At 53.7% G+C, this 26807-nt stretch overlaps 1 protein-coding gene across 3 annotated transcripts in view; it reads left to right on the top strand.

Annotated features, from left to right (window-relative positions):
• The window catches only part of LOC138349579 (probable tRNA (uracil-O(2)-)-methyltransferase), a 143144-nt gene that overhangs the window by 33374 nt on the left and 82963 nt on the right, over window positions 1–26807 (top strand). The gene's annotated exons all lie outside the window — the stretch shown is intronic.

Raw genomic sequence — 26807 nt, 5'->3', positions numbered from 1 at the left:
TCACATGACCAGTGTCACAACCTGACCTTCCTCACATGACCAGTGCCACAACCTGACCTTCCTCACATGACCAGTGTCACAACCTGACCTTCCCCACATGACCAGTGCCACACCCTGACCTTCCTCACATGACCAGTGCCACAACCTGACCTTCCCCACATGACCAGTGTCACAACCTGACCTTCCTCACATGACCAGTGTCACAACCTGACCTTCCTCACATGACCAGTGCCACAACCTGACCTTCCTCACATGACCAGTGTCACAACCTGACCTTCCTCACATGACCAGTGTCACAACCTGACCTTCCTCACATGACCAGTGTCACAACCTGACCTTCCTCACATGACCAGTGTCACAACCTGACCTTCCTCACATGACCAGTAAGCAAATGACTCTCTGCCACCTTACTGGGGTGGTCGGGTTGATGACTCCCACCCAGAAAGTCAGCAAACAACACAGACTACTGTTGGGTTCAGAAGAGGCCAAAGACTTAACACTTTGATGTTCTGGGCGCACATGCGTCACACTACCCCGGGTGGGTTTGGGCATTCCGCAGGAGAATGGAGTAATTCTGAAAAGTGTATAATCTTTTCAACTTTGTAACCTCAATTCTTGTCCTAGGTTTTTCAATTTGGTATCATTGTGTTTGCAATAGAATTCCCTACAGGACTAAAGGCATATAAAGTCCAAATACCCAGCTTACTATCCGCAACAAACAGAGAAAGTGAGAGCGTGTTACCCGGGAGTGCGCAAGACCGATAAAAATGTGTACACTCCTTTCACTTTGGTCACCTCAATTCTCGTTCTAGGTCTTTCATTTTGGTATCAATGTGTTCGTAATAGAATTTCCAACAGGAATATGTGCATATAATGTCAAAAACAGCGGCGCGCTCCACCCACCGACAAGATGAAAGTTAGCAGAAAGAGAGCGCGGTCATACCGAAATGTGTATACTCTCTTCAACTTTGTCATCTCAATTCTCGTCCTAGGTTTTCCAATTTGGTATCAATGTGTTCACAATAGAATTCTCTACAGGACTAGATGCATATAAAGCCCAAAAGCCCGGCGAGAAAGTGAGAAAGTGAGAGCGTGTTACCCGGGAGCGCGCAAGAGCAATGAAATGTGTACACTCTTCACTTTAGACATCTTGATTCTCGTCCTAGATCTTTCATTTTGGTATCATTGTGTTCGCATTAGAATTCCCTACAGGAGTATATGCAAATATAAAGTCCAAAACCACGGCGTCCCACCCACAGCAAACAAAGAACGTGACAGTGCGTTACCGCAGTGAGCACTAATAAAGAGCAATAAAATGGGTATACTCTTTTCAACTTTGTTACCTCAATTCTGGTCCTAGATCTTTCATTTTGGTATCATTGTATTCGCAATAAAATTCCCTATAGGTGTGTATGCATATAATGGCCAAAACCGTGGCGCGCCCCTCCCGAAACCGTCGCCAATTTGCCGCCGGAAATCACGCAATGCTGCGTCATTACCAGACTTCCCCCAAGTAAAAACGTCACGCAATGCTGCGTCATTACCGGACAAAAGTGTTAACCTGCTGAATGAACTCTTCCCAACAATATAAACAAATGATTGAAAATCTCTCTAAACAAGGGTGTGCTCACTTGCCTCACCCCCCTCCCACTCACTTGGAGAGGGAAGGGAGGGGGGCAGGGCTCATGCTGTCCACTGGATCAAGTTATCAGTTCATCTGCTGATGCAGCTTGTTTCTGGGGATTGCAGTATGACCCCAGAATCATTAGCAATCTGTGGCTGGCCATGATACTTTTCAGTTAGGTGCTTCTTTGTACTTGCTTCTTGTGTATTTCGTTTCATACACTGTGGTGTAGCATGGGCCTGGTTTTTTTTAAGAGTGCTTAGAGCTGTATGTGCTCAGCATTAACTTCCCTGATCACTTCATAGTACTGTCCCTGCACTGACAGCATTCCCGCATTCCCTTCTCTGTTGTGTTTGGGAGTTCACTCTCTTAAAAGTTCTCCCTACTTGGGGTGTCCCTCACCTTGGATGAGTCAAGTGTCTCATTGTTCCTGTGTCTTGACCCAGGTTGGGAGCGAGCATTGGCCGGTGGCACGCCCTGGTGGCCCACGTGCTCGTATATACAGTGCATCGAGGTCAACCTTCGCAGCTATGTAGCCCAGGTTGTACCAGCTTACTTTTAGGTGCAGCATAGTGTTCCCAGTGCCTGGGTGTTCTGCTTGGACACCCAGGCCCTGGAAATCCTCTATGGGTTTGGTTAGCTAATGGATATTCCCTCCGAACCCATTCTCGCCTCATGTGAATTTGAGGGTTGTTTGTTGTCTGCCACTGGCCGATGATAATTCATTCTGCCTCTGCCATGTTACCTGTTGGGTTGGAGACACCTACGTCCCAAAATCCTGTGGGTTTGCACTTCCTATGTGGCGCTCTTGTCTGACCCTTCTGATGTGTATCAGTTCATGTGTATCAGGCTGCTACCACTTTACTAGTTTGCTTTGGCCCTCTTCAGTGGTCTTAAGTTGTGTGCCAAGTTGGATGCCCAAGGGCTGGCCCAACTTGTGTTTAGGGACCCAGAATTGGAGTTGTTGGTGAACTCCATCTTGGCTATGTCTGCATCTCCTCTTTCCTTCCCTTTTGTTGTGGTTCGCTCTGCCTCTAATCTTTTACCCCCCCTGCTTCCAGCCCTGTGCCAGAGGGTTTCTGGGTCGGGGCAAGGTTTAGCTTTAGATGTGGCTCGGCCACCTCCCTGGATGGCTCCTTCTGATTCTGATGTGCAGGGAATTGAGCTGACTGGTCCCACCAAGATTTTGGGGTTTTCTTTCCAGCCAGTTCATTTTTTCATCATAAACCTCTTCCTTGGGCTTCACTTTTCTATCCCAAGCAGTGGGCGAGGATGTTGGCTGTGTCCTGGGGGCTATGTGGTTGGTTCCCGGGGTGTTGGGGGGAGAGGGGGAATCAGATGGGGGGGGGCCTTTGATTCCCCTTGAACCCCAAGTAGGTCTTCGTCCCTTCAGACAATGGCCATTTGGTTCATGGGGAAGGGTTTTCGTATCCCCTCTTTGTATGATTTTGATTTGACTGTAGCTTTTCCCAGAGTTCATTTCCGTATGCCGTTCAGCCCGTCGCAACGATCCTTCTGGAGGTTTCCTTCCTCTCCAGTGTCTGTGTTGATAGCTCATGAGGGTCTCTAAGTACCTTCTGCATGATCCAGAGTATGCCTCAATGATGGACCCTGCCACATTAGAGTTTGAGTCTTCTTCTGCATTTTGGTTGCATTATAAGGTTCCAGAGCCATCCTGGCTAGTGGACAATCCTCTGTTTTCCCTCAGGGTTTGGCACATCTTTTGTCGCTCATGCACACTTAAAAGGAGTGAGGTAGCGACCATGTCTTAAGTGTTTTTGGTCGGCTTCTTTGTGCGGCTCAGTGACTGCCTGTATGCTTCTGCTGTTTCCAGAAATGTTGGCTTGGTGCAGTGCATATCCAGTTGCCATTGTTGTCGGCATCCTTCATGGTGGAGGACTTTCAGGCTCGCTCACATGTAGCGTCAGTCTATACTTTCTCTAACCATCTTGGAGCTCCACTCTGAGTTGCTCCACATGGACATTGACGTGTTTGGCTCTGGACCTGGTAATTACCTAAGTGTAGTTACAGGATGAGAGCTACACTCGCTGTGTCCTGTCTTCCTAGTATTATTTGTCATTTGACAATTAGAAACCATTGATGGTTTTGACATCTGCTGCCTTCTCACTTAACTTATTCCAACAATCTACCACTTTGTTAGCAAAATAAAACTTTCTAATATTTTTCAGCACCTTTGTTTCCTGAGCTTCAATCTATGACCTGTTGTTTCTGTGGGGAGCCCCGTCGACCTAATGAAGCTATCCAAACTGATATGTGTTATATTAGTTTGGGGTCATCAGTCACAAGAATTTTTATGCTTACCGGGGACCACGAGCCTGAACCTGGCCCCCCTCAGAAAGGCACAGGGAGCAATGGCATATGAGAACTTTACATTTAAAGTACTGTATGTCATAATTGCCATCAACCGGGAAAGGTCCCAGAAATATAGGCAAAGCAAAATAGACCACAGTCTGGTAGAAATTTTGACCTACGTCTGAAAAGAGCAAATGGAAGGAAAAAACAAACAAGTAACCCTTCTTCCAACTAGCATTCCAGCTCCAGTTCTTGAACTGATGTTCAGTCACCTCTGGCCTCAAGTTCCTGTTTTGGATTTTGCCCCATGTGGCTGTACCAGCAGTGTGTGGTAGCCAGGTGTCATAGTGTACAGGAGCAGCATGTGCCTAGGGTTAGCTTCCCAAGGTGCTCCGTAAGTACTACCCTTGCGTTTCAGGGTTATCTTCCCTAGGGCATTTGGGAATCATTCCCGTTTGAAGACTTCATTACTTGGCGTTAACTTCGCCCGTGGGGTACATTGGGGGTCTTGGGCATTCCGTCTTGCCCCGGGTAGGGAGTGTTATTGGCTGGTTGGGGCGCACTGCAGCTGACGCAGCTTGCACACACAACGGCCAACAATTTGCTCAGGCTGCCAGTTTGTTTGTTGCGTGTCTTAGGTTTTTTTTTTCTTTTCTATCATTTTTGCTTTTGTTCATGAAGGAGGTCTGCCTAGCTTCTTATTAGGCAAGCCTGGGTTGTGTTGGTGGTCCTCCTCTGTTGCTTCCGAGGTTTCACGGCTGCTACTGGTGGTCATTTTGCCTGCTAACAGACAGGGTTCTGCTGGCTTAGTTGGCCCCAATGCCTGGGCTTCCCTTAGGGCTTACTCACCCTACTGGCCCTGGAAAACCCAGTTGGCTTGGGGTAGCATAGACGGGTCTTCAGAGTCCTCTCTCGCCTTGTGCAAAGTTGAAGGTTGTTTGTGGCCCCTGCCTAAGGGAGACAATCATCTGTACTGCCTCTGTCATGCTGCAGGTTGGGTTGGTGATGCCTACGACCCAGAGTCATACGAGACATGTTCCCCACTTGTGCTTCTATTTAACCATTCAGCGGCAGCAGCAGTGTGTTGCATGCTTGATTCTCATTATTGCAACAGGCCACATTGGTTACCCGGTTGGAGGCCCCGGAGCTGCCCCCGCATGGGTTTCGGGTCCAGGATTGGGGGCGTTGGTCGCTTTGACCTTGATTCCGTCTGTGCCTCCACTTCCTTCACGGTTGGGCGTGTTTGCCCTGCTCTTCCCTCCTCTGCTTCCAGATCCCAAATGTCTGACGATTTCGAAGTCGGGAAGGTGTTTAGTTCGGGATGAGACTCGGGTGGCTTCGTGGGCTGCCCTTTCCAATTTGGACACCGAGGTGGTTGGCCGATTTTTCCGCCAGGGCTTCTGAGTCAACCCAGCATACAGTGGCACCTCGATTAACGAGGAGCTTACTAGGCTGATATGCTAATATCAGACTTTGGCATCAGTCATGTGTATGGAGTTCTTATGAGTCTACCGTGGACCACGAGCCAGAACCTGGCCCCCTCTAGAGAGGCAAGGGGAGCAATGGCCTATAGAAACCCCCTTGTAATTGGAAGCATTCTATGTCTGCCATCGACCGGGTTAGGCACCCAGAAAGATAGGCGTCCCAAAACAAACCCCTATTCTGGTGAAAATTGCAACCAAAAGTCGAACGAGTGGATAGAACTCCCCAACCAAAATCGAACAAATTAGTATGATGTCATCCATCGTCGCTCCGCTATCTGCGCAGCCCCCCCCCTCCCCGGGAGGGGAAAGGGGGTAGCCCCAGAGCTACCGCGCCGGCAATCAACACCCCAGTTCTTGAGGCTGATGCTATTGGCTCAGTTATGTGCTCTGGCTCCAGTCTTTTTGTGGCGCTGTGCCTTGTGTGTGGCTGCTGTTCTCCAGGGGTGCGAGAGCCAGGAGTTATTCCTCAGTACTCGGGTTGCTTGCGCCTAGGGTTCCCTTCCCTAGGTGCCCTGTAAGTACTGCCCTTGGAGCTTGGGGTTACCTTCCACAAGTTCCTCGGGGTCTGCCTCTGTGTGTCCGTTTTACTGCTCAGTTTCTCGGCCGCTCTTTGGGTACTTGGGGGTTTTGTCTCCCCTAGTTTACCTTATGGTAAGAGGGAGTTTTCACACTGGTAGGGGCGCAGGGTGCTGTGCAGCTAGTTGTCACTTATCACAGCGGCTGGCTCTGTTCCTTGGGGTACGTTGTCCTCTTGTGGGGTTTTGTTTTTGTTTTTGTCTGTCGGTTGGGGGTTCTGCCCTATTTGCCACTGGTGTTTGGCCTCGCCTTGATACTTGGTGGTGCCCTCTGCTTGGTCCCCGTGAGTGTACACGTCCCTGGGGTCCATCTTTAGACAGTTTGTTTGGTAGTTTTGGGCTCCGGTTAGCAGTACCCTGCCTGGGTTTACCTGAGCGCGAGTCCTCGTCAAGTAAATGCTCAGGACCCTGGGAATCCCCTAGGGGACGCGTGGGTCCAATGGATGTGAGCCCGGGGTCCCCCCTCGCTTCATGCGAGTTTGAGGGTTGTTTGGTCCCCTTGTCTCAGGGTGACCCTCACTGTTTTTGCCTCCGTCATGCAGCCTGTTGGGTCGGTGACACTTTCGACCCCAAGTCCTGTGAGTACTGTTGCTTGCTGGTGACTCAATTTACCCAGTCTATGGATGATAATCTTCAGGTACAGATTGCACAGGCGTTGCATTCTAGGTTTTGGTTGTTGCAACGTGCTAGGTTGGTTGCTCACCCGGATGCCCCGCGGCTGCCCCGTTTAGCTTATAGGGACCCGGACTTGGGGATGGTGGTCGCTTCGACCCTGGTTCAGTCCGCACCTCTTGGTCCTTCCCCTCCTGTTGTTCGTTCTGGTCCCCTTCCCCTGCTTCCGGCCCCGAAATGTCTGAGGGTTTCGGAGTCCGGGCAGGGGTTAGTTGGTCTTGAGACTCGGCAGCCTCGGGGGATGCCCCTTCCTGTGTGGCGACGGAGGCATTCGAGTCTCCTCCACCGGCTGAAGCCTCTGGGTCTGACCAATGGGCCTCATTCTATCCGGCTTCTACGGCTGTGCCAGTCTAGTCTAGTGGGGTCGGTGTGTGGGGGGGAGGACTCAGCTCCGGGTCCTGCTGGAGAGGACCCGGGGGCTGGGGAGGGGCTAGCTTGAGGGGCCTTGGGTCCCGCTGGACCCCGCCTGGGTTTTTCTACCCTCTGAGCGGGGCTTACTGTTGCAAAGAGTGTGGTTTTCTTTCCCCCCCCCCCTCTGCGTACGAGTTGGATTTGGTGTCTGCCCCTCCTCTGGTTCGGTTCTGTGTTCTCCCGGGTGCTTTGGTACCGTCTTTCCAGAGGTTATCAGCTTATCACATCCAACCTGCTGCGGTGCGGGCGGCCCTTGCAGTAAACCTCCTGTGTGACCCGGATTATGCCTCGACAATGGATCCCTCGGCTTTCAAGTTTGGGATTTCGTTCCCTTTCTGGCTCTGTTACGAGGTTCTGGAGTCGTCCTGGCTGGTGGAATGTCCTGTTTTTGCCTTGGAGGCTTGGCATTCCCTCTGCCGTTCCCACACACTTGAGTGGCGGAAGGCTTCGACAGTGCTTCAGGTTTTCCTGGGGGGTGACCTTGAGCACCTCAATGAGTGCTTGTTTGCTCCTGCCCTTCCCCAGGATTTTGGTGTCGTCCAGCGCCATGCGCAGGTTCCCCTCCTTTCGGCGGCGCAGGTGGCAGAGGACTTGCTCGCTCGGGGTCTTTTGGTTGCGGCTTTGCGCTTCTTTTCCCTCCTGGAGCTGTCTTCTGACTGGCTCACAGAGGATGTGGGGGCGCTTGGGGCTGTTCCGGGGTTTGGCGCCTTGGCCTCGGCGGCTCTCTCATCGGCTGCCTTGCTGAAGCTTTTCGCGCCGATCTTGCGGGATGCGGTGGCTCTGTTTTATGCCTCCCGGCTCGTGTATTGGCAGACGGTTATCTTGAGGTTATCTTGAGATGATAGATAAGAATTATCTATCATCTCCTCGTATCATGCGGTGCTGGCGGAGCATGTGACATCAATACCGAAAGGTTAAGGTTATTTTATCAGAACAGATAAGAATGCAAGGCTGTCTTATCTGTTATCTGCATCACGTATACTATGAGACGCCTCGACCACGCCGACACAAAGAGATCCACTTCCGGAGGCCCGAACGTTCGGCAGAGCCTACTGAATGAGTCGGTGTCGACCGTCCATTCCGTGGAAAGGGGAATGAACCGGAACCGGCCATCTGCCAGGACACTGGACACCCCCTGAATGTGAACCGCCAGGAGAGCCAAACCTTGAGAACTCAGCTGATGAGTCACCAGAAGCTACCAGCCCCAAAGAGCCAAGACCCGCATCGAATCCCCACAGTTCAGGCAATGAACCACCAGGGAGCAGTCCGAATGGAGCCAGATCGTCGATCCGCGAGCGACCGGAATCCACAAAGCCACGAACTCCCGCATCGTGCTGTGAGCCTGATGGAAGGACGGACCACACCGTTCCTAGCCGGCCTGGTGAGCACTGGTCATAAAGCCCAGCCCAGAAACGACGAGTTCGTGAACACATTGAGTAAAGGCTCGGATAGGTGCCAAGGCACTGAGCCCTGAAAAACCCAAAGAGGAAGCCGGTGACACAGCACCCGACACAAATCCCCCAGAGGCCGAACCCAGCGGTCGCGAGTCAGGTGGAAGGGACGTCCCCAAAGGAACCAGAATAGCCGACGAAGCCACACCCGACCTGGTGGTTAGACCATCATGGCAAAGTTCAGACTCCCGCACAAACCCTCGAGCTACTGCCGTATGACCCGGGAGCCCCTCAAAAACAGACATGACCCACCCAAGACCAAACCTGTAAGGGAACCAAATGGGACTTCTGTCAGTGCACCAGGAACCCGAACCCGGAGAGCTGGTAAAGAACCAAATCCCTGGTGGACACGCAGACACATGGACCGGCTGGAAGCCTACACCAACCAGTCCTCGAGGTAGACCAGAACACGTAACAGACGTTCACTAGCCACCAGCGAATGTCTGGTGGCTAGGCCCCCCCCCACCCCGAGGATTAACAAATCTGACATTGGACGGCAATTAGCCAAAACTGCCTGCAGATACTGTACAACTGCAGACTTTGCAAGCAGCAATGGACAAAAGGGCGAAGACAGACTAAGACAATCCCAAGCGGATTCCAAGAAAATGCGAGCCCGGCCTGCCAACACGCGAGTCGAGAAGCAAAAAACTATAAAACCGCATCCCACAGGAGCGGCACGAACAGCTTCAACAATGCAGACGACACACGCTGCCGAGGGCAACACACCTGATCCAGAGGCAGCTCCAAGTGCCTCCACATCTGCCTCAAGCCAGTCCGAGGACAGCTCAAGGAGGGAGAAGAAATGCAGGGCCAAAGCCAGCATGCCACGCGTGCACAAATCCTCCTTGACCAATGCAGCTGAAAGGGAAGGAACCTGCACATGAAGCTGCATCACACCAACATCCCGCGGAAGGGCAGGGACAAACAAGCACGCATTGAGATGCTTAAATTCGCGCCCCAGGAGAACTTGCAATGCTGTCTGAGCCTCCTGCCATTCAAGCGTGTTGGAACGACAGAATGTATGCCATGCCTCCAAAGAGAAGAGAGGGCAGTCTGCTAACCAGGACGACTTACCTGCTTGATGGGGTTTTGGGAGTTCTTCTACTCCCCAAGCCCGGCCCGAGGCCAGGCTTGACTTGTGAGAGTTTGGTCCACCAGGCTGTTGCTTGGAGCGGCCCGCAGGCCCACATACACACCACGGCCCAGTTGGTCCGGCACTTTTTTTAGAAAACAGTCTAGTTTTCTCTTGAAGATGTCCCCGGTTGTTCCGGCAATATTTCTTATAGTCCCTGGGAGATCGTTGAACAACCGTGGACCTCTGATATTTATACAGTATTCTTTGATTGTGCCTATGGCACCTCTGCACTTCACTGGTTCTATTCTGCATTTTCTTCCATATCGTTCACTCCAGTACGTTGTTATTTTACTGTGTAGATTTGGGACCTGGCCCTCCAGTATTTTCCATGTGTATATTATTTGGATCTCTCTCGTCTCCTTTCTAGTGAGTGCATTTGGAGAGCTTTGAGACGATCCCGATAATTTAGGTGCTTTATCGCGTCTATGCGTGCCATGTATGTTCTCTGTATTCCATCTATTTCAGCAATCTCTCCTGCTCTGAAGGGGGAAGTGAGTACTGAGCAGTACTCAACATGGGACAACACAAGTGACTTGAAGAGTACAACCATTGTGATGGGATCCCTGGATTTGAAAGTTCTCATAATCCATCCTATCATTTTTCTGGCTGTCGTAATATTTGCTTGGTTATGCTCCCTAAACGTTAGGTCGTCGGACATCATTATTCCCAAATCCTTGGCTTGCTGTTTTCTACTATGGACAGATTCGATTGTGTTTTGTACCCTGTATTATGTTTCAGATCCTCATTTTTGCCGTACCTGAGTACCTGGAATTTATCACTGTTAAACATCATATTATTTTCTGCTGCATAATCAAAAACTTTGTTGATATCTGCTTGTAGTTTTTCAATGTCTTCAGCCGAGGTAATTTTCATGCTGATTTTTGTGTCATCTGCAAAGGACGGCACGAAGTTGACTTGTATTTTTGTCTATATCGGCTGTGAGAATAAGGAACAGCATGTGGTGCAAGGACTGTACCTTGAGGTACCGAGCTTTTAACTGCGCTTGGACTCAATTTTATTTGATTGAATGTTACTCTGTATTGTCTGTTCAACAAGAAATTGAATATCCAGCGTCCTACTTTACCAGATATTCCCACTGACCTCCTTTTGTGTGCTATCACTCCATGGTCACATTTGTCGAATGCCTTTGCAAAGTCTGTGTATACAACATCTGCAGTTTGCTTTTCTTCTAGAGCTTCTGTGATTTTGTCATAATGGTTGAATAACTGTGACAGACAGGATCTGCCCGATCTAAATCCATGTTGTCCTGGGATGTGTAGCTCATTAATTTCCATAAAACTAGAAATTTGATTCCTAATCACTCTTTTAAAAACTTTTATTATGTGTGATGTTAGTGCAACTGGTCTATAATTTTTTACTAAGGCTTTACTACCCCCCCTTGTGCAGAGGAGCTATATATGCAGATTTAAGTGCCGCTGGTATCTCCCCTGTATCCAGGCTCTTTCTCCATATTACGCTGAGCGCTTGTTCTACTGGTACTTTATATTTCATTATTAATATTGAATTCCACGAGTCAAGCCCAGGAGCTGAGTGCATGGGCATATTGTAAATTTCTCTTTTCAAAGTCTTCCGAGTTTGTGTTAAACTCTGGAACTCATGTATGACATGAAGATCCATACACAAAGGAATGTGGATCCATTAAGAAAGCATAATCCGAGTCATGCAGGAGGTAAGCCTCAAGGGCTTCCCGCACCACATGAGACGGAATGTGGGAAGCCGAAAACCTTCGGAAGGACGGAACTGAAGAAGCGACGGGATCACGAAACCGAATCCTGGGAGTGGTATACGTCAAATCCAATTCGAATGAGGAGGGAGCGAAGGAGAACCCCTCTCCTTGTAACACCAAGCCCCACTCCGAGGGTACAAAAACCCAGGCGGGGTCCAATGGGGCCAAAGACCCCAAGTCAACGCCTCCCCTGCCCCAGGAACCTCACCCCCAAGGACCCGGGGCCAAGCTGTTTTCCAAACCCCCCACCTCTAAAGAAAAAGCAGGATCAGCAGAAAAACAGGAATGTTAGACCCAGAAGCTTCGGCTGGAGGACAAGGCTCAAATGCCTCTGCTGCAACCCTAGAAATGGACTCCCCTGAGACCGCCTAAGTCTCAACACCAACTAAACTCTGCTCTGACTCTGAATCCCTCAGACATTTCAGAGCCGGAAGCATGGGGGAAAGGAACTGGATGAACAGCCGAAGGGGAAGGACAAGAAGGGGCGGATTGAACCAAAGTTGAAGTGAATCCCAACCCCAAGTCCGGGTCCCTATAACAAAAATGGGGCAATCTCGGGGCCTCCGGGGGAAGCAACCAACCTATCGCGTTGCAGGAACCTAAACCGAGCATGCAACACCTCAGCTGCCTGCACCCGCATATCATGATCAGAAGCTTGGGTAAACTGGAGTACGTACAAACAACAAATGTCGCACGACTCTGGGTCAAAAGAATCACCAATCCTACATGCAGCATGGCAGAGTCATAACTGGTGAGTGTCATCCTGAGACAAGGGGACAGAGCAACCGTCAACCTCGCATGAAGTGAGAGGGGACTCAGGGGTTACATCCATTGGAACAAGGAGCCCCTGTGGGGTTTCCCAGAGCCCTTAGCCTTGGTAACATGCTAAGGGAAGCCCAGGTAGGGTACAGCTAACCGGCGCCCTGAAACTACCAAGGAAACTGCTAAAAGCTGCACCCCCCGGGACGTGTACACTCGTGGTTGCCTAACGGAGGACCGGATAACAATAGGGTATCACCAACCAAGAGGCAGACCCTCCACCAGGCAGAGAAAACAAAAATAAAAAGAAAACTCTGCAAGAGGACAACGTGCCAAGGTGGAACAGAGCCGGCCACTATGAGAGATGATGACTAGCTGTGCTGTACCCTGCGTCCCAACCATTGATGAAAACTACCCTCTACCAGGGTAAAGAAAAACCCAGCTGGCTCCAAGGGCGGTCTATCACCGAGCAGTAAAAGACACAGCGGAGGTAGACCCCAAGAAGACTTGTGGAAGGTGGCCTCAAGCCCCAAGGGGCAGTAATTACAGGGCATCTAGGGAAGGAAACCATAGACACATGCAGCCAGAGTACTTGAAGAATAACACTCCTGGCTCACACACCGACTGTAGAGACAGGACTACACCACAAGGCACAGAACTGAGACAAAATCTGGAGCCAGAGGCACATGACCTCGCCAGAATCACATCAGCCAAGAACTGAAGGGTGGATCTCCGGCACGAGGGTCTGGGGCTTCCCCTTTCCCCTCCTAAGGGGGGGGGGGGAGGTTGCACACACAGCGTCACAGCAACGCGATGACGTCATGCTAGTTTGCTAATTTTTATTTGGGGAGTTCTGTCCACTCGTTCAACTTTCAGTAGCAATATTTTCACCAAAATAGGGGTTTGTTTTGGGGTGCCTACCTTTCTGGGTGCTAGACCCAGTCGATGGGAATAATTATCTTCAAGGAGTGCCGGACCAACCGGGCTGTGGTGAATATGTGGGCATGTGGGCCGCTCCAAGCAACAGCCTGGTGGGCCAAACTCGCACATGTCAAACCTGGCTTCGGGCCGGGCTTGGGGAGTAGAACTCTCAGAACCCCATCAAACAGGTATCAAGCAGACATAGAATGCTCCCAACCACATGGGGGTTTCTATAGGCCATTGCTCCTCGTGCCTCTCTGAGGGGGCCAGGTTCTGGCTCATGGTCCCCAGTAGGCAAGAACTCCATGCACATTGACTGATGCCAGAAAGCTAATACAGTATATCCATATCAGCTTGGATAGCTCAGGGGAGCTGACGGGCATCTCCCAGAAATACAAGTCACAGCTTCATATCATCCTTTGCAGATGACAAAAATCATCATGAAAATTACCTCTGTTGAAGACATTGAAAAACTACAAGCAGATGTTAATAAAATTTTCGACTGGGCAGAAAGAAACATGATGTTTAACAGTGATAAATTCCAGGCACTCAGGTATGGTAAAAATGAGGACATTAACCCTTCTGCTGCTAAGGGGTTCTGAGGAGATTTACACCCCTGTGCACAAGAAAAAAAATTCTAAAAAATTATTTCGTCTTCTAAAAATGTTATTTTGTGTTCCCTGAGCACGGGAAAAAAATATAAAATCATAGGTGACATATTTTTGCTGCAATAGGCTGAGGAAGTCTGGCAAAATATGGGCGTTGACAGAGCAGTCGTCAGTGGCGGTCAACGTCACCCAAGCTGACAGGTGGGAGTTGCCACAAAGATATTATTACCTAATTATTTCAATGTCTCTGATTCTTTCTAATTTTCTTTTTGCAGTAATATTATTCAATAGTGTGTAGTGTGATAGATTTATATAATAAAAGGGGTGAATCATCGCTATACTCAAAAGTATGGTGTGCATATTAGTGATTCAATTATTATGTTCATAAAACAATAAACAAATAGTTTTGCTGTTATTTCACTCTATACACAGGTTATATATAAGTATCTGCATGTTTTGTTCATCATAAAGAACCACTAAGTTGGTATTATGAGTCGAAAAGCAGCAAGGAGTGACCGCCACACATCAGGCAGCCACTCGTTGCCACTCCTTCAACAACGCCTCATTCGCCCACTTTCTCCTCCCACCATCCTGGTTTTTATTTTATTCACTATATACAAACGTTATATATAAGTACCTACATGTTTTGTTCAACACAACTGTACAACTAACCAGATATAGTTCAGGCACTAAGAGTCATCGCAACACACAGTCAGCTTGCGGCTGCCTCCCTCACTCATTCAAGGTCACACGCACTAAACTTTCTCCCCCAACAATACCGTTTGTGGTGTTATTACACTATTTACAGACATTATATATAAGTATCTTTGTTTTGTTCACCACAACTGTACAACTAAACTGATATAGTTAGTTCAGGCACTAAGAGTCGTTGCTACACAGTCAGCTGGTGGCTGCCTCCGTCACTCATTCAAGGTCATATGCATTAAACTTTCTCCCCCAATAATACTGTTTGCAGTGTTATTACACTATGGTCTTTGTCTTGTCTCTGGTTTTGGTTGTTCGGTTAGGACGCGTGGTATCCACCTCCTGGTTCCTTCCCTGTTTTACTTATCTGTGGTGAGGTAGCTCTGGGGAGCCAACGGGGCTCCCCCCAGAAAACCAGCATTGAATGTAATGAAACGCCATTTTCTGGGTGAGTCCTGGAGGCTCCCCGGCATCCCTCCCTCCTTCCGGTCGGCGGCGTTTTTCGCGTATTTTGACATCCAGCCTAAGAACTGCCAGTTGGATCGTCGGCGTGGAGGGTCTGGGGCTCCCCCTTCCCCCTCTCGGGGAGGGGGGGTTGCGCAAATGGTTGTGCGGCGACGTGATGACGTCATGCTAGTTTGATAATTATGTTTGGGGAGTTCTGTCCACTCGTTTGGCTTTCGGTAGCAATATTTTCACCAGAATAGGGGTTTGTTTTAGGGCGCATACCTTTCTGGGTGCCTGTCCCGGTCGATGGCAGACATAGAATGCTCCCAACCACAAGGGGGTTTCTATAGGCCATTGCTCCTCGTGCCTCTCTGAGGGGGCCAGGTTCTGGCTCGTAGTCCCCGGTAGGCAAGAACTCCTAGCACTTTGACTGATGCCAGAAAGTTATACATATCCATTCAGCCTGGATAGCTCCGGGGAGCCTCCGGGACTCACCCAGAAAATGGTGTTTCATTACATTCAACGTTGGTTTTCTGTGGGGAGCCCCTATGGCTCCCTGGAGCTTATCGGGCTAATGTATGTTATGTTAGACTGGGACATTAGCTATGGAGTTCAGACCTACCAGGGATCAGCGCCAGAACATGGCCCCTTCAGAGAGGTTTCAGGGAGCAATGGCCCTGGAAAAATCCCATATGGTTGGGGGTTTTCCTTATCTGCCATCGACCGGGGTTAGGCACCCAAAAAGGTAGGCGTAACAAAACAAACCCCACATGGTAAGAAACTACAACAAAAACCGAACAGAGAGGTAGAAAACTCCCTACAATCCCAAGGAAAACAATCAAACAATCAATTTACTGCCGCGCCGGTCGTCCGCGCAGCCCTCCCCTCCCCGGGAGGGGGAGGGGGGGCCCCTGGACCTCACCACGCCAGCTGCCTTCAGTTCGCAAGCTAGTGTCAACCGGGATTGACGCTTCTCTGGCCTCAAATTCCTTGGCGGTGTTTGCCTCGTGTGGCGTTCTCTGCTGTTTTTGTGTGGTGTGCAGTGACCAGGAGTGCTTCATCAGTGCCGGGGCTGCATGCACCTAGGGGCTTTCTTCCCTAGGCGCCCTGTGAGTACTGCCCTTGCGTGTTAGGGTTATCTTCTCTGGGGCATTCGGGAACCACTCCCGTACAGGTTCTTGCTGTTCGGCATTTGCCTCGCCCTTGGGGCCAGCTGGGGCTTGGGGCCCTTGTTTGGCCTTGGGTAGGGAGTGGTATTGTGCTGCTTAGGGTGTCAAGGTGTTGCGCGGCCTGCCACCTAAGCGGCGACCGGTTCCTGTTGCTCTGGGGACGGTGTACTTTTGCGGGGTTTTTGTTTTGTTTTGTTTTTGTTTGCCTGGTGGAGGTTCTGCCTCGTGGGCCCATAGTTCCCCTGGTATTGTTTTGGTGGCCCTCTGCTAGGCCCCCGTGCTTGTACACGTCCCAGGGGTTTTCAGTATTATCATTTATCCTTGTTTTGTTTGGGTTTCTTAACCAGTTAGCAACACCTTGCCTGGGCTTCCTGTAGCTGCTAACCTACGAGCCCTGGAAACCCCTGTCGGGGCTCAGGGACCCATGGATGCGTCTCCCGAGTTCCAGCCTGCCTTGTGCGGGTTTGAAGGTTGCAGTGTGCCCTTGTCTCAGGGTGACAGTCACCTGTTTTGCCTCCATCATGCTGCCTGTTGGGTCAACGACACCTTTGACCCGGAGTCTTGCGAGTCATGTTCTCTGCTTATGCTCCAGTTTTACTCTGCGGATGTTCCTATTAGGGTACAGGCAGCATCAGAGTTGCATGTTAGGTTTAGGTTATTGCAACGCGCTAGGTTGGTTTCCCACCCGGATGCCCCGAGGCTGCCCCGTTTTGGCTTTAGGGACCCTGACCTGGGGGCGTTGGTCGCTATGGCTTTGGCTCCAGCCGCGCCCTCTGGTCCTTCCCCTGTGGTTCTTCCTGCACCTCTCCCCCCCCCCCCCTGTGTCCGGCTCCGAAACGTATGCGGGTTTCGGCCTTGGCACAGGGTTTAGTTGGTAGTGAGACTCGGGCTGCTTCAGGGGCTGCCCCATCCGGGTCGGGGACGGAGGCATTTGAGCCGGTTCCTCCTGCCGAGGCTTCTGGGTCCCACCAGCAGACCCCCTTCTTGTCTGCGTTTCTCTTGGACTCTACCTTTTCTTCAGGGGTAGAGGGTTTGGAGGACGGCTCTGCCCCGGGTCCCGACGTGGGGGATCCTGGGGCTGGGGAGGAGTCGACCTGGGGGCCTTGGGCCCCCTGTGACCCCGCTTGGGTGCTTTTGCCTTCCCCGTAGGGTTTATTGTTGCAGGGGGAGGGGTTTTCTTACCCCCCCTTCCCTGTATGAGTGATTTGGGTTCGGTTCCGGGCGCCTTTGGGTACCTCGGCTCCATCTTTCCAGGGATTTGCTACATCCCGTATCTCTGCGAAGGTGGCTCGGGAAGCTCTTGCTGCCTACCTCTTGCGAGACCCGGGTTATGCCTCCCCAATGGATCCGTCCTCGTTTGAGTTCAGTTCTTCTTCCCGTTTTTGGGTGCGTTTGGAGGTTCCGGAGTCTTCCTGGCTGGCAGACTGCCCTTTCTTTTTGTTGAGGGCGTGGCATGGGTTCTGTCGGACCCGCACGCTTGATTGGCGGGAAACTGCTACTTTTATGCAGGTTTACCTGGGGGGCGAGTTTGAGCACCTTAATGCGTGCTTGTTCGCTCCCGTGCTTTCTCGGGATGTTGACCTTTTCCAGCTTCACGTGCAGGTTCCTCGGCTCAGCTTTCAGCTTCGTTGGTTGCAGAGGAGTTGCGCTCCCGTGGGCATTTGGCTTCGGTCTTGAGTTTCTTTTCCCTTCTCGAGCTCTCTTATGCTTGGCTTGAGGAGGATGTGGGAGTGTTGAGTGAAGGGCCTTCGTCCGGGGCGCTGTCTTCGGCAGCTAGGGCATCGGCTGCACTGTTGAAGGTCTTTGCGCCCCTCCTGAAGGAAGCGATGTCTCTGTTTTTTGCTTCTCGCCTCGCGTGCCGTCAGGCTGTGCTCGCCCTCTCTTTGGAATCCACTTGGGCCCTGGCTCTTAGGTTTTCGTCTCCGTTTTGTCCGTTGCTGTTTGCAGAGACTGAGGTCTCTCAGTTTCTGCACGCGGCTTCGTCTAGTTGTCGTCCTATGGCGGACTTGTTGATTCTCCGGAGCAGTCGTTCTTGGCAGTTTCGGAGGGGTCGTGCCAGGGTTCCGGGTTCTGCTGGTCGAGGTGGGCCATTGGTGTCAGTTTCTGAGCTGTTGTTCCCTTCGGGGCCAGCGTTGTCTGGTCGGTGCAGTGATTGCCCTGTTCGACGGTTGGGTTCTTGTAAGGTGCGTCGGCCCTTTCGCGCTTTGCCCCGTTGATGGGGCGATGGGGGGGGAGGCTCGCTCTGTTTGCCCACGCTTGGTCCCACGATTTGTGGGCCTTTTTGTTCGTGTCATCCGGCCTGCGGTGGCGTTGGGCGACTCGTCCTCCTTTGGGGGGTTCGGGGCTAACAGGGCAGGTTTCTTCTCCTGCGCTTCGTCAAGTCGTCTTGGAGTGGGTGCGCTTGGGCGTGGTCGAAACGACTACGTCCCTCAGGTGGGTTTCCCGTCTGTTTCCAGTGCCAAAACGGGGCTGTGCGGATCTGAGGTTCATTCTGGACTTGTCCCGTCTGAACCCCTGGATTCCTTGCCCCTCCTTTCGGATGACTACTCTGTCTCAGGTCCGGCTTCTGTTGGAGCCGGGTGCCTGGATGGTGTCCCTGGACCTCAAGGACGCATACTGGCACGTTCCTATTCATCCGGGGTTCAGGGACTGGTTAGGTTTCGTGGTGGGGCGTCACGCTTACCGTTTTCGATTCCTACCTTTTGGCTTGAATCTGGCACCTCGCATTTTCATGCCTCTGACCCGGGTTGTGGTGACCCGTCTGCGTCTTCTAGGGATTCGGGTTTTGGCCTACCTCGACGACTGGCTGGTGTGGGCTCCCAGTCGGTCAGCTTGTCTGCTCGCCAGGGATATGGTTCTTTCCCAGCTCGCCAGGTTCGGGTTCCTGGTGAACTAGAGGAAGTCCCATCTGGTTCCGTCCCAGGTTCGGACCTGGCTGGGTCTTGTTTGGGATTCTCGGACCGCTTCCTTGTCTCTCCCTCCAGAGGCGTTGCGGCGGCTGCGGGACCGCCGTCAGCTGTTTCTGACGGGGTCCCGGGTCACTCGGCGGTTGCTCGAGCGGTTGTGCGGGAATCTGAACTTTGCCGTGCTAGTCTACCCGCCGGGTCGGGTTTGGCTTCGGCGTCTGTTTTGGTTCCTTCGGGGACGTCCTTTCCGCCTCTCTCGCGATCGTTGGGTACGTCCTCCGGGGGTCTTATGTCGGTTGCTGCGTCACCGGCTTCCTCATCGGGCTTTTCGGGGTTCGGTGCCTTGGCTCCTTCCCGAGCCCTCGCTCGATATGTTTACGGATGCGTCGTCTCTCGGCTGGGGCTTTGTGACCAGTGCTCACCAGGCAGACTAGGGACGGTGGTGTCCGTCCTTCCATCGGGCTCACAGCACGGTTCGAGAGTTTGCGGCTGTCTGGTTCGCGCTTCGGAGGATTCGGGTCGCTTGGGGATCGACCATTCGCTTCCATTCGGACTGTTCTCCAGTGGTTCGTTGCCTGAACCACGGGGGTTCTCTTCGGTCCTTAGCTCTTTGGGGTTGGTCCCTTCGAGTGGTCCGTCTGCTGGATTCTCAGTGATTGGCTCTCCGTGCGGTTCACGTCCGAGGAGTGTCCAATGGTCTGGCGGATGGTCTGTCTCGCTTCCTTCCCCTGTCCACAGAGTGGACGGTCGACGACGACTCATTTCGTTGGATCTGCCAGACGTACGGTCTCCCAGATGTGGACCTCTTTGCGTCGGCGTGGTCTCGGCGTCTCCCAATATATGTGACGCCCTTCCCCGACTGTGAAGCGTTCGCGGTGGATGCCTTTCGGCAGGAGTGGTCGAGGTGAGGTTACCTGTACCTCTTTCCTCCGGTCCAGCTGTTGCTTCGGGTTCTGGTTCGATTGGAGACATTCCCAGGGAGAGTAGTCCTCGTGACCCCTTGGTGGCCGGCCCAGCCTTGGTTTCCGGTGCTTTTGGCTCGGTGCCCGAACCTGGGACGTTTCCCGTGGCTCCGTCTCTTTCAGCAGGGTGGTCCGATCCGGTACGGGGCTGGTTCAACCTTCTCTGCTCTTCGCGTCTGGTCTTTTTGACGTGGGTGTATCACCATTTCTATGGTGATCAGGTGGCTTCTTTGATGCTGTCCCACCTGAGAGCTTCATTTCGGTGACAGAATGAAGTTTCCTGTCATTCTTTTCGCCATTTTCTGGCTCTTCGTAGGTTGTCTTTTCTTTCGGATCAGGTTGTTTTGTCCTTTCTTGGCTTTTTCAGGACCGTCATATGATGCCTAATACTGTTGCCTTGTATCGTGAGGCGCTGGCGGAGCCTCTCAAGCTTGCTTTCGGGGTGGACGTCACATCTGCCCCGTTTCGTAAGCTTTCCCGTTCTATGTTTCACCTCTGGCCTGCTCATGCGCCTCCTGAGCCTTCCTGGTCCTTGGACAGGGGGCTCTCATATCTTTCCTCTCCTCGGTTTGTGGTGGCCCCTTCGGTTCCGGATTGTTTTTCCAAGGGTTTGTTTTTGTTGGCATTGGCCTCTGGGGGCTGGGTAGGGGAGCTTCATGCTCTCCTCCGGCACAGGGGTTTCTGCTCTTTTGGTCCTGGGGGTAGGTTTGTCCGTTTGCAGCCTTCTCCGTCCTTTCTGGCGAAGAACGAGACGGCTGCTTTCCGGAGGGGTCCGTGGGTCATTGATGCTTGGTTGGTTCGGCCGGGGGTGCATCATGTGTTGTGTCCAGTTGCAGCGCTTCGTCGTTACCTGCACGCTTCAGCCGGGGTGGCTGGGGATGTGCTTTGGGTTGATCCAGTTTCCCTCGTTCCCTGTTCCAGGGTTCGGGTCTCCCAGGTTGTCCGCAGGGTTATTAAGTCTAGCCAGCCTGCGGTCTATCCTCACGCCCATGACGTTAGGAAGTTTGCGGCTTTGGCTGCCGTGTTTGGTAATATGTCTCGGGCACATATTCGGGCGCGTGGATTTGGAAGTCGAACAGAGTCCTGGCCGCCTGCTATTTGGTGAACATCACTGCTCCTCGGCGTTCTTGTGTTGCTTTGGGTCGCAGGTTGCAGCCAGTTGTCTCGACTTCATGTTGAGGAGATTGTGGCCGCTGCCTCCTGGGTAAGTCCTCTTTTTCCTTCTCTTTGGGTATGTAGCTCCAGGGAGCCGTAGGGGCTCCCCACAGAAAACCAGCGTTAAATGTAATGAAACGCCATTTTCTGGGTGAGCCCCGAAGGCTCCCTGGCTACCCTCCCTCCCATCCGGTCAGCGGGATTTTTCGCGTTGGTTGAAGCCTAGTTTCCGAACTGAAGGCAGCCGGCGTGGTGAGGTCTGGGGGCCCCCCTCCCCCTCCTGGGAGGGGAGGGCTGCGCGGACGACCGGCGCGGCAGTAAATTGATTGTTTGATTGTTTTCCTTGGGATTGTAGGGAGTTTTCTACCTTTCTGTTCGGTTTTTGTTGTAGTTTCTTACCATGTGGGGTTTGTTTTGTTACGCCTACCTTTCTGGGTGCCTAACCCCAGTCGATGGCAGATAAGGCAAACCCCCAACCATATGGGGTTTTCCAGGGCCATTGCTCCCTGAAACCTCTCTGAAGGGGCCAGGTTCTGGCGCTGGTCCCTGGTAGGTCTGAACTCCATAGCTAATGTCCCGGTCTAACATAACATACATTAGCCCGATAAGCTCTAGGGAGCCTCCGGGGCTCACCCAGAAAATGGTGTTTCAATACGTTCAACGCTGTTTTCTGGGGGGAGCCCCGTCGGCTCCCCGGAGCTATCCCAGGCTGATATGCTAATGTCAGACTTTGGCATCAGTCATGTGTATGGAGTTCTTAGGCCTACCGGGGACCACGGCCAGAACCGGGCCCCCTCAGAGAGGCAAGGGGAGCAATGGCCTATAGAAGCCCCCGTGTAGTTGGAAGCATTCTATGTCTGCCATCGACCGGAACAGGCACCCAGAAAGGTAAGCGCCCCAAAACAAACCCCTATTCTGGTTAAAATTGCTACCTAAAACCGAACTAGTGGATAGAACTCCCCAACCGAAAACAAGCAAACTAGTGTGACGTCACACACTGCCGCGCCGCTGTCTGCGCAGCTCCCCCCTCCCCGGGAGGGGGAAGGGGGAGCCCCAGACCCCCCGCGCCAGCTATCCACACCTCAGTTCTTGAGGCTGATGCTATAGGCGATGGTCGTGTGCTCTGGCTCCGGTGTCGCTACTGCACTGTGCTTTGAGTGTGGTGTTAGTTTTGTGGGTGCGAGAGCCAGGAGTTATCTTCAGTACTCGGGCTGCATGCGCCTAGGGCTGCCTTCCCTAGGTGCCCTGTAAGTACTGCCCTTGGGGCTTGGGGCCGCCTTCCACAGGCTCCTCGGGGTCTGCCTCTGCTGGTCCGTTTTACCTTTCGGTTTTTCGGCCGCCTGTTGGGCTCTTGGGTGTTCTGTTCTCCCTTGTTACCGGCAGGTAAGAGGCAGTTTGCACTGGTAGGGGCGCAGGGTGCTGCTCAGCTTGTATTTCCCGACATCGCGGCCGGCTCTGTTCCTTGGGGTTCGCTGTCCTCTTGCGGGGTTTTGTTTTTCTTTTTGTTTTTGCCTGGTGGGGGGTTCTGTCATTTTATTCAGTTTGTTTTTGCCCTTCCACTGTTCTCCTCGGTGGCGCCCCCTGCTAGGTCCCCGTGAGTGTACACGTCCCTGGGGTTCAGCTTTAGAAGTTTGCTTGGTAGTTTTGGGCGCCGGTTTGCAGCACCCTGCCTGGGACTACCTGAGCGCGAGTCCTCTTAAAGTAAACGCTCAGGACCCTGGGAATCCCCTAGGGGGTGCGTGGGTCCGATGGATGTGACCCCGGAGTCCCCACTCGCTGTGTGCGAGTTTGAGGGTTGCTCGGTCCCCTTGTCTCAGGGTGACCCTCATTGTTTTTGCCTCTGCCACGCTGCCTGTTGGGTCGGTGATACTTTCGACCCTGAGTCCTGTGAGTGTTGCTGCTTGCTTGTGACTCAATTTACCCAATCCTCTGATGATTCTATTCGGGTACAGGCGGCACGTGCGTTGCAGTCTAGGTTTCGTCTGTTGCAACGCGCTCGGTTGGTTGCTTCCCCGGATGCCCCGGGGCTGCCCCGCTTTGCTTTTCGAGACCCGGACTTGGGGGTGGGGGTCGCTTCGATCCTGGTTCAGTCCGCACCTCCTCGTCCTTCCCCTTCTGTTCGTTCTGGTCCCCTGCCCCTGCTTCCGGCCCCGAAGCGTCTGAGGGTTTCGGGGTCGGAGCAGGGGTTACTTGATCTCGAGACTCGGGCAGCTTCGGGGATTGCCCCTTCCGGGGGGGCGGTAGAGGCATTCGAGTCTTGTCTCCCGGCCGAAGCTTCAGGGTCTGACCAGTGGGCCCCCCTTCCTCCAGCTTTTCCGGCTGCTCCGTCCTTGTCTTGTGGGGTCGGGGCTTGGGGAGAGGACTCGGCCTCGGGTCCTGTGGTGACGGACCTCGAGGCTGGGGAGGGGCTGACTTGGGGGCCTTGGGCCCCGCTGGACCCCGCCTGGGTTTTTCTTCCCACTGAGCGGGGCTTATTGTTACAAGGAGTGGGGTTTTCTTTCCCCCCCTCTGCGTACGAGTTGGATTTGGTGTCGGCCCCTCCCCGGGTACGGTTCCGTGTTCCCCCGGGTACGTCGGTTCCGTCCTTCCGGAGGTTTTCGGCTTATCGCATCCAACCTGGTGTGGTGCGAGCGGCCTTTGCAGCTTACCTCCTGCGTGACCCGGATTATGCCTCGGAAATGGATCCGTCCACGTTCAGGTTTGGGACTTCGTTCCCTTTCTGGCTCCGTTACGAGGTTCCGGAGTCGTCCTGGCTAGCAGACTGCCCCTTGTTTGGTCTGGATTCCTGGCATTCCTTCTGTCGTTCCCACACGCTGGAGTGGCGGGAAGCTTCCACGGTGCTTCAGGTTTTCCTGGGGGGTGATCTTGAGTACCTGAATGAGTGCTTGTTTGCCCCTGCCCTTCCCCGCGATGTGGGCGTTATTCAGCTCCATGTGCAGGTTCCCTCCCTTTCGGCGGCGCTCGTGGCGGAGGACTTGCGCGCTCGGGGCCTTTTGTGTTCGGCCTTGCGGTTCTTTTCCCTCCTGGAGCTGTCTTTGGATTGGCTCGTGGAGGATGTGGGGACGCTTGGGTCCGTCCCGGGGTCCGGCACCTTGTCCTCGGCTGCGCGTTCGTCGCCTGCCTTGTTGAAGCTGTTCACGCCGATTTTGCGGGATGCGGTTTCCCTGTTCTATGCTTCCCGTCTCGCGTGTCGGCAGGCGGTGCTGGGTTCCTCCGTGGAATCTGCTTGGGCTCTGGCTCTTAGGCGTTCTTCACCTTTTTGTCCTCTCCTGTTTGGGGAGTCGGCCGTGGCGCAGTTTATTCAGGCTGCGTCGGCGGCTTGTCGTCCGATGTCGGACTTGTTGGTTTTCCGGGGGTCCCGGGGTGGGTCTTCCCGGAAAGGTCGTGCCAGGGCTCGGGGTTCCTCTCGTCGTGGTAGGCCTCTGGTGTCAGGTTTGGGGTTGGCTCCTCCTGCGGACCCTCCCTCGTCTGGTCGGCGCGGTGTTCGCGCTGTGCGGGGTTCTGGGTCTCGTAAGGGACGCCAGCCCTTTCGCGGTTTGCCCCTTTGACGGGGCGATGGGGGGGCGGCTTGCGCTGTTCGCCCGCGCCTGGTCCCACGATTCGTGGGCCTTTCGGGTCGTGTCTCGCGGCCTGCGGTGGCGTTGGGTGGCCCCTCCCCCCTTTGGGGGGTCGGGGCAGGCTTCTTCCCCTGCGCTCTGTCGAGTCGTCTTGGAGTGGGTACGCTTGGGCGTCGTCGAAACGACGTCGTCCCTCAGATGGGTTTCCCGTCTGTTTCCGGTTCCGAAACGGGACTGCGCGGACCTGCGGTTCATTCTGAACTTGTCCCGTCTGAACCCCTGGGTTCATTGCCCCTCCTTTCGGATGTCTACGCTGTCTCAGGTTCGGCTCCTCTTGGAGCCGGGAGCTTGGATGGTGTCCCTGGACCTCCGGGACGCTTAATGGCATGTCCCGATTCATCCGCGGTTCAGGGACTGACTCGGTTTTCTGGTGGGGCGTCTGAGTTACCGCTTTCGTTGTCTCCCGTTCGGGTTGAACCTGGCACCTCGCGTGTTCACACGCCTTACACGGGTTGTGGTGGCTCGTTTGCGTCTCCTAGGTGTTCGGGTGTTGGCCTACCTCGACGACTGGCTGGTTTGGGCTCCCAGCCAGTCAGCTTGCTTGCTAGCCAGGGATTTGGTTCTTTCCCAGCTCGCCGGGTTCGGGTTCTTGGTGAACTGGAGGAAGTCCCATCTGGTTCCCTCTCAGGTTCGGACTTGGCTGGGTCTCGTGTGGGACTCTCGAACCGCCTCCTTGTCTCTCCCTCCGGAGTCTCTCCTGCGGCTGCGGTCCCGCCTTCGTCTGTTTCTGGAGGGCCCTCGGGTCACCCGGCGGTTGCTCGAGGGGCTGTGCGGGAGCCTGAACTTCGCGATGGTGGTCTACCCGCCGGGTCGGGTTTGGCTTCGACGGCTGTTCTGGTTCCTTCGGGGTTCCCCCTTCCGCCTCTCTCGCGATCGCAGAGTTCGACCCCCGGGGGACTTGCGTCGGTTGCTGCGTCACCGGCTTCCTCTTCGGGTTTTTCGGGGTTCAGTGCCCTGGCGCCTACCCGAGCCCTCGCTCGATGTGTACACGGATGTGTCGTCTCTCGGCTGGGGTTTTGTGACCAGTGCTCACCAGGCCGGCCAGGGGCGTTGGGATTCGTCCTTCCGTCGAGCTCACAGTACGGTGCGGGAGTTTGCGGCGGTGTGGTTTGCTCTGCGGAGGATTTGGGTGGCCCGCGGATCGACGATTCGGCTCCATTCGGACTGCTCTCCGGTGGTTCATTGCCTGAACCGCGGGGGTTCGATGCGGTCCTTGTCTCTTTGGGGTTGGTCGCTTCGGGTGACTTGTCTGCTGAGTTCTCGGGGTTTGGCTCTCCTGGCGGTTCACGTACGGCGCATGTCCAACGTCTTGGCCGACGCCCTGTCTCGCTTCGTTCCCCTCTCCACGGAGTGGACGGTCGACGACGAGTCCTTCCGTTGGCTTTGCCAGACGTTCGGGCGCCCCGAAGTGGACCTCTTCGCGTTGGCGTGGTCGTGGCGTCTTCCTGTTTATGCGGCGCCCTTCCCCGATTGCGAGGCCGTCGGGGTCGATGCCTTTCGGCTAGACTGGTCGAGGTGGGGGTTCCTGTACTTCTTTCCCCCGGTTCGGCTGTTGCTCCAGGTCCTGACTCGCTTAGAGACTTACCGGGGGAGAGTTGTCCTTCTGGCCCCTTGGTGGCCGGCGCAGCCTTGGTTTCAGGCGCTGGTTGCTCGGTGTCCGAACCCGAGGGTTTTCCCGCGGCTCCGCCTCTTTCAGCAGATCGGGCCAGTACGTCACGTAGCTGGTTCGATCTTCTCCTCGAGTCTTCGCGTATGGTTTTTTTGACTCGAGTCTATCATCATCTCTATGGTGATCAGGTGGCCTCCTTGTTGGTGTCCCACCTGAGGGCTTCTTCTCGGCGGCAGTATGAAGTTTCCTGGCGGTCCTTCCGTTTCTTGTTGCGTCTTCGTCGTGTTAGCTCCTTGTCTGTTCGGGGGGTGCATCATGTTTTGTGTCCGGTTGCGGCGCTTCGCCGTTATTTGCGCGCCACAGCTTCTGTGTCTGGGGACGCGCTGTGGGTTGATTCCGGTTTCCTTTCTTCCCTGTTCACGGGTTCGGGTCTCTCAGGTCGTCCGCAGGGTTATTAGGTCCAGCCAGCCTGCGGTCTATCCCCGTGCCCATGACGTTCGTAAGTTCGCGGCTCTTGCTGCCGTCTTTGGGAATGTC

The sequence above is a fragment of the Procambarus clarkii genome, chromosome 65 (assembly GCF_040958095.1).
Source record: "Procambarus clarkii isolate CNS0578487 chromosome 65, FALCON_Pclarkii_2.0, whole genome shotgun sequence".
NCBI lineage: Eukaryota > Metazoa > Arthropoda > Malacostraca > Decapoda > Cambaridae > Procambarus > Procambarus clarkii.
Note: the sequence above shows the minus strand (reverse complement) of the source record. Positions and strands in the feature narration are given on the sequence as shown.